We start from the raw sequence: 8,576 nt of genomic DNA on the forward strand, positions 1-8,576 counted from the left end.
CTGGGTTTGGGGGTCCAAGGTGTTGGTTCCTCAGTGACTCTGAGCTGACCCACACACGGGGCTGCCCCCAGAACAGCCACCCTGCTCTTCCCATCCCTGTCCCCACCGCCCATCCTTGGCTCCAAACCACGGGGGGATCCACCTGCCCTCTGAGCACCCTCATGGCACCTGTCCCTGCTGGTGGGCACAGCCCACACCAACCCTGCCCTGGGGGATTCTCACCCAGCTCTCCTGCACATCTGGGCAGCTGCAGGAGCAGTGCCTGGTAAAGGGACAGTGGGGACACGTGGCCACGGAGGAGGACAGAGCAGCACCACAGGAAAGCCACATTTAACATGTTCCTTTCCACCAGGGAATAATGGCCCTTGTGTTCCCTGCAGCCCTGTTGGCACTTTGCTGTCATTTGTTATCTTTTTAGAGTGGTGCTGCCGGAGAACTGCAGGGGAAAATGGCTTTAACAGCCACACTCTTCCCTGGGATGTGCTGACCTGCAGGATTCCAGGGAAGCTGCTGTTGCTGGGAATCCTGGAGGGAGATGCAGTCACCTGAGAGCAGCCAGAAGCACCTAGTTAAGGCAGTGTGTTCTGTACACATGGCCACCCATGAGCAGCGTTTTCAGCCTTTTAATCTGACCCCACAGAATTCTGTAGAGATCCCCTGGATATTAAAAATTTTGCCAATAAAAGACTAAAAAGTGGGGGAGAGATTAATCACATGTGGCATATAATCTTAGCAAATAACCTTCAACCTCGTGCCAGCAATTCTATTGTGCTTGCAGTTTATTGTGAGCAAAAATAAAAACAGTCTAATTGCCTTCAAAACATATTTGCATCTACTCCTCATGAAGACAAACTCCCCACCAGTTTGCTCAGAGTCAGGGATTGAGACTGGCCACTTGGAAAACAGTAGGGGAAGGCCATTGTTAGCTTTCATTTGGGTAACAGTTCAACAATGCTGTGTAAGAGGAGACATTTCATACCCAACTAAACTTCTGCACTGTTACTTCCCCTTGGCTGCCCAACAGTAAAATATTTCAGTCCCCTGAAGAGTAAATAACTCGCTCAGCTGTGGGATGCAGTATTCCTGCTAAATCCACTTTTCATTCCTCACCTAAATCAGAATATTCTATTGGATTTGAGGGTATTTTTGCCCATGAACCAACACTGGTGGTGGGATGAAGAGCACAGACCCACAACCTGCCCTCCAGCCCTGCCCCAGGAGGACTCACTGAGTTCCTGAAGGAAATCTGTGAAGAGAAAAGACCAACAGTTCGGGCCACTGGTTTCCTGAAAGGGTTAAAACTGGAAGTAGGTCAGGGAATCTGGGACCAGAGAGAAGGGCATAAACTCACCCTATTGCCACTGACAATCTGGGACATCAGTGATAAAGGAGCATCTTTTTTGAGTTCAAATCAGGCAACTCCTTTTGCTTTGTGCTGCAACCTTGAAAACAAGACTGAGGACAAAGCACAGTCAAGTTCCTGAAATTACTGGGATAAGCAGCTGAGGGCTTGTCCTGCAACATCTTCACACAGCTGATGGACCCTGGTGGGAACAGGAGGAGCCACTTGGGCACATCTCTGTGACCATCTCACCATCCTACAAAGCATCGCAGTGGATGTGCACAGCGGGCAGGAAAGCACACAGGGATGTGGGACTGGAGCTGGAAGGAGCCCTTTCCCAACCCACCCAACGCTCCAGGGGTGGCTGTTTGTTACCCTGGGATCCTGTTTTGCTGCAGGGAATGCCCTGGATCTCTGCTGCAGCTGGAACTGGCCTCCTCCCGCTCCCCGTGCTGAGCACAAGCACTGCAGCCCAGTGCCCTCAGCTGCAGAACCCCACACCTGAGGGGCAAGGGGAATGTGCTGCCAGGGGACTCCTGTCCTCAGGAGAAGCCAGAGTGCCTGAGCTGGAGATGGTTCCCCAGCCTGTGCTAAAGCACAGCCCTGTATCCCTGCAGGAGAAGATCCTCTGCTCCCAGCCCCCTGATAATGTGTCTTTGCTGTGTCACACAGAGGGGACGTTTTCTGCTTCCCCTCAACTGTCACCCTTGTCATCTGCTCCTTCCAACTACTGCAGTGGTTTTTGTTGGAGAACTTTTACCCCTCAGCAGCTCTCCTGCATCAGCCTCCCCTGGTCTCACCCTGCTCCTCACGAGACCTCAAGAGCTCTCACCCAAGGACTTTATTTGTGTGTAATGTCACCTGTTTTCTCCACCAGCCTTTTCCCCTTCCCCTAAATGTCCCGTTTTGGAGCCCTCAGTGCTGCTGGCAGTGACAGATCCCAGCTGGGGCACCTCCCTGCTCACACCCAACACCCCCTTCCCCTGCCCAAAACCCTTCCCGGGTCTCCCTGCTCCAGTTCTCCACCCACCCCTATTCCTCAGCACAGCCTGACCCTCTGTTGTGTTTTCCACCTGTATGGAAATAACAAATGACTCATTTTTCTTTTTAGTGAGATAAAGGAGATTTCTCATGAAATTTGTACTATTGTATACTTATGTCAAGTAGACCAAAGGAATGCTGGGGCACAATAACAGCATCAGATCAACAGTTTTTTTAAGATACATGAAAATAAATACTTTGGAAAATCTAGAATCGATCACTAAGTAAAATTTTCAAGTGACTTAAGAGCTTACAGCTCATTAACTTCAGTGGTGCAGTAGGTTCAAAATCAGGTAAATGAGATTTTTCTCAGGTGCATCTGGAAGCATCAACTATCCTTAAGTTCTGAGCAGCTGTGAAACATTTTCTGTGGAATTTTATAGTACAGACTTTTCAAAAATCACTTGAAACCATAATTTTTATCTCAGTTACAGGGGTGGGGAGATGGGATTCAAATCATATAATCCTCAGTGGAGTCACTGATTTGCAGTGATTAAAGGTGGTAAAAAAAAACAAAACCCCAAACATTTAAAAACTGCAGCTCCAGGTTGCTGCTCACAACTGGAATAAAAGTTCCTGGCAGGTTTTTTAAGTGAGAGCTTTTCCTACTGGGGCATATTCTGCTGGACTGCATTCCAAAAATGAATGGATGTATCAGAAAAGATCAGGGTGGGGAAACAACAAAGATCCCTGAGGATTGCCTGCTTCCAGTTGGAACAGGATCATTTCCCTGTGCAGTGTGGAAGGGCTGTGTGACCTCCCAGTGCAGATCACTCACAAACCCACTGCTCTGAACATCAACAAGAGAAAGTGTTCCTTAATTGTTTTGTTCCAGTTATGAAATTACCCTTTTATCCTTCATATTCCAGTTGAAGAGTTCTCTATAATAATAATAATTTTTAAAAAAGGGTTCTACACCCTCGGCTCAATGACATGTTTGTGTTTCCCTGCAAATCAAGGCACACTCAGGATGCAGGTGCCCAGCAGCTGCTGCAGCCTGGCAGGAGTGTTTGCAGCCAGAGTGGGAAGAAACAACCCCAATCCACACGTTTGAGCTTTAAATGTCAACTCCCATGTCCTGAGGCTGCCAGGCCACGACCTGGAGACACAGTGCCAACCAGGAATGGATCATGGATGGACATCACCCTTGCACTGACAAACAGAATCATGGAATCCCAGAATCCCAGAGTAGTTTGGGTTGGAGGGACCTCAAAGCCCATCCAGGTCCATCCCATTCCATGGGCTGGGACACCTTCCAGTAGCCCAGGTTGCTCCAAGCCCCATCCAACCCAACCCATTCCATAGTTCCACGATAACAGATTTTACTGCCCCTCTCCCCTTTGGTGACACAAACCCGTGGCTGTTTGGACATGGCTCTGGAGCCAAAGGCACCAATAAATCTGGTACTGACAGTACCATTGCCCTGGTTGGACTCACAGAATTTAGCAAAACCTCTGCCAGTTTTTTGGGGAGCACAGTTGAACCCCCAGTGGTGTTCCAGGAGACTGTGCCATAACCTACACACAAACTGCAGAGTAAACCATGGCCTGATATTCTGCTGATCTAAACACACAAAGGAGGAGGGAAATCACGGCAGGAGCATCTGCACAGGCTCAAATTTGAGCAATTATGGAGCAAGGCTTAGTATGAGAGCACAGCCCAGGGAGCATCTGGCTGCTCCTGCTCCTCCTCCTGTGCTGCCGAGGGGAATCACAACCATCAGCCACGGCAGCTCCTCAGGAGTGACCCCAACGTGCCCTGGAGAACGAGCAAAGGAAGGTGCAGATGTTTAAGTGCTCCACTGAAGAGCACTCAGGGAGCTCCTGCAGTGGCAGCAGCTATTTGAGGCCATTTGCAGGTCCCTAAGCAGCAGATTCCAGTGGGTTTTGTGGAGAATGATGCCTTTAGCAGTTCCTGCACTGCTCCCCAGCCTCCCCTGGGAGCAGTTTGGCTGCCACACATCCCAGGGGACCAATGGCACACAAGTGGTTTCTGTGGCTTCCACGTCCGGGCACATCAAGGCTGAAGCTGTGAATGTTCAAGGTTATCAACCACAGGGAGCTTTTCCTGAGCTGTTTATCAGAAAAGATTGGGAGAGTTATGCTGCAGCTTGGGTTATATTTTAATGGAGTCTGGACACCTCATTTCCTCTGGCCCAGTCTGAAAAGCCCAGCTCAGAAGAGCTCTCAGTTAGTTTGCCTTCCCCAGTGATTCATTCTCCTTCACATAATTGTATGAATTGAACTCACACAGGGGCTCTGATCCTTATCTTCCCAAAGTCAATCAGAGCTGTGCTCCTGCTGGAGGTAACAGTTCATTTCCACAGCCTTCCTGAACTGCCCCGGAGAGTTTATTTAGGAGATTGCCTTGATAGACAGAGACAAGGAAAAAAGCAGCAGAAAATAGACCAAAAAAGATGTTACAAACCTTGTACAAGGGCATGTTATTTCTTTCTAGTCCTTTCCTGTTCCTTTCTCCTCTTTTCACATTTTTAACACAACTTTATTTACTTTATTTTTCCCGGGATGAGCCCTTGACAATGTTTTGTTCTGTCAAGACCTCAGCTGGTCTTTGGCTACCAGGTAGAACCAAAAAGCTAAATCCAAACATTATCCATAACCCATTCATACCTATAGCCTGGTTTTTTAAGGTAATTACACTAAAAACACTCTGAGCAAAGAAATTCCATGCACAGCTCTGCCCTCCCTCGCTCTGTTGAGGTGGGAAGGATGGGACCTGTCTCTGCTAAAGATCCACAGCAAGACAAACACTCCAGTTCTCCAGTGGAAGGGACAGGACCTGGGTCAACACAGCCAAGGAGCCTTTTCCTCCTCTCACACTGCAAACTGAGCAGCCTCACCAATCTCTCACCGGATTCCACCCTCACATTTATCCAGTCAGCAAACACGAGCCTGAGAGCACAAGGTCAGACGATCAGCACAGATAAAACAGATACTTCGACTATTTTGCCTACAGCAAATCATTAAAAAGCTCTTTCATAATTCAAATAATATGCAAAACAAGACTGCTCTAGTATTTAATACCAAGTTTTCTTATCTCTAAGGGAAGTCTGCATAGAAACCATCAGCGTTGGGTGGCAGAAGCCACTGAATAAACTGTATTAAAGGTTTACCAATATTTCAGGTCTCCTCCTCTGAAGAGCCCTAATGTTCTCTGACACCTTTAAGCCAGAACCTCTTTCTGCTGCATTTACTCTTCCAGGACCCCAAAGGCCTTTTCCTTCTGAAGCTCCTAAACCACAACCATTTACAACTCTCTCAGCACAAGTTGCTTCAGACCCTCAGTCCTCCTGGAAACCACCTCCATTCCTCTTCTGGAGAGAGACAGGTAAGACCTCTGAGGTCTCATCTCCTCAAAGAGCTTCTTCATTTTGTTATCCCTTAATGTTCTGACCGAGGAAAACCAGTTTACACATAAAATCATTAATCTTAATATCTCCCCAACAGCCTGTGATTGTTCTAACCTCTGCCATGAAGGGAAGAAATTGCTGTCAGGGAATGAAAGGGCAAATAAATCCTGCCCAGTTCATCCCAGAGATGAAGTCTGGAAAACCTCCAGCCTCTCAATCAGCACATCCACGGCCCTGATTTACTCCAACTACTCTGAGCTAAACAGATTTCTCATCATTTTATTTGAGAAGGTATCTGACTGATGGACGGGGGGCAGGAGCTGATGTTATTGATGATCCCAAGTTCTGCTTAAGAGCTCCCTCTTCATCCAGAGCCTTCCAACACAAGAGCTCAGCAGGGAGGAAAAGAGGAGTCAAACTGCCAGCAGGGAGCAAAGCTGCATCTTCTTAGGAAAAAAGTGACAACTGAATCCAATTTAATTTGGATTAAATACAGCAAGGCCATGCTCTAGGCCCTGCTCTGCAGCAGAACCAATCAATACTGCCCTGGGTTGGGTGATGATCCCAAACTGGTCAATACCCAAGGAAAACAATCTCCTTGTTTATCTGCCAATGAATATCCAACCAGGAGGGTGTTCCTGCCTGACCCCCTGGCCGTGCAGGAGCAATGTGGGTCCTGGTGACACAAAAAGAGTTTCCTGTAGCTCGTGCTGGAAGAGCAGAAACTGTCTCTGCAAACAGCACAATTCTCCCAGGATCCAGTAAATGCCACATCCCTTAGAGATGGGATCACAAGGAGAATAAACACTGCCACTGGCTCCAGTCTTTGGGCAGAGCACAAGGGCAGGAAGGCACATTGCTGTGACTGAGGAGGACAAAGAGCACTTGCACTGCTGGCTTGGCCTGGCACAGGCAGGGCTGGGGAGACAAATGAAACCCCAAAAAGCTCAGGAGTTACCAAAACTGTGTTTACTCATCCCGTGGTCCTGGAATGGATATCAGAACACACAAATGTGAAGGAGGAGGCAATGCTAATGACATCAGAGAAGCAGGAGGAGCCCAGCTGCTGTCACCAGTCACTCCCAGGTGCTCATGGAATTCCTGCCCTCCCTGTGCTGCCCAAACCCCTCCGTTCCCAAAACTCTTGCTGACCACTAGAACAGAGAGGATGCTGGATGGAGCAGGAGCCAGCTCTCCCACAGCAAACCATTTGTTCCCATCATCTCTGAAGTGTTTTAGAAATGCAGAGCACTGCATTTGTCTGGGAAGCCCTGACAGAACTATTTCCAGGGGCTCCACAACATTTTGGGAAGACATCCACTGACATTACCCACATATCTTCCATAACATTTCTTTCCTTTTAAATGTCTCTCCAGAGGATAAAAAATGACCTTTGTCACAGCCTTTTTCTCAGCCTCAAAGGTCTCTACTCCCAGCTAAATCCATGCAAGAGGAAAGCCCCTCTCCCTCCGGATACAATCCTGGTTGTTGTCTCCAGTCCACTGCCTGGTTTTATTCCATGTGATCGTGTTCCCTGCAGGGTTTGAGGAGGCTGAGGCAGATTCCTGCTCAGAGCACTATTACCTGCATGTGTGGTCAGAGTGAGGAGGAGCAGGACATGCCTGAAGTTTATGGGATACAAAGAGCAGGACACAGGAATAGGGATGATACACACCTGGATTTTTTATACATTTCTATACAGCTATATCTCAGCACTATATACACACATTGTATAATTGCACTACACATAGAACACACATCATCAAACACTCCAGAACTCACAAATATATTGCTCCAATCTTCCTGCTCAATATTTTTGTCAGACTTTCTATTATGTAACATCTCAAAATCAAAAAAGAACTAAACGTTATATATTGAGTTGGCATTTTAAAAAAGAGCTGGAATGTATAAATATCATCAAGCTTCAGTGCCCCAGGTACAAAATGACTTTTTGGGGAAAAAAAATCCATTGCAATTACACAAGAAAATAGGGAATAAAAAGGAGCCAATGCTGGAAGGGGGACACAGACAGGATCTCACTTAACTGGAAATCTCATCACCAATTAACATTTTCTGGGAACAAAGAACCAGTAAACCCTTGGCTGGAATGAGCTAGAAAGTTCCCTTAAAACACTTACAAGACATTTAACTACACATACATAGAAAATATTTATATGTCCATACACAGATAAGTAAAACAACCCTGGAGATTAATAAAAAATGTACAAAAATTCCTGCTGGGACCAGTATTGGGAATCTCACACTTACAGACAGGGCTTGGCAGAGCTGCACAGTGCTGGGAACAGCCTAAATTGGGCTCTATAGACACGCTCTGCCTGCAGGGTTGTTCAGGTATGGCACAGGACACCGTGGCTGTGATGGATCTCCAAGGAGAAGTTGCTCGACAGATTTGCAATCTGCTGGATTTCTTGGGTTTATGGAAGTCAGCCAAACGCTCAGCCTGCCTGGCTCCCAAAATCCCAGCCCTGATCCAAGGGCACCCTGTGCCTAAGGAGCCTGAGCTGTGACATGTGGAGCCGGTGGCTGTCGCAGCCACATCCGGCACAGATCAGCCCCTGCCATTTCCAAGGAAATGTCATTTTGGAGATGCAGAAAAAAATTCCCTCGAGGCTGGGTTAGTGCCAGCACAGCCAGCACTGCCTGGAATGGCTTTTCAGAGAACACGGAGTCCCACCTTAAAGATCACCCAGTCCCACCCTCTGCCACGGGCAGGGACACCTTCCACTAGAAGGTTCCATTTCCACCTTCCACTAGAAGGTTCCACTTCCACCTTCCACTAGAAGGTTCCACTTCCACCTTCCA

Source organism: Neopelma chrysocephalum, unplaced genomic scaffold (assembly GCF_003984885.1).
Source record: "Neopelma chrysocephalum unplaced genomic scaffold, ASM398488v2 Primary Assembly neopelma1_189, whole genome shotgun sequence".
Taxonomy (NCBI): domain Eukaryota; kingdom Metazoa; phylum Chordata; class Aves; order Passeriformes; family Pipridae; genus Neopelma; species Neopelma chrysocephalum.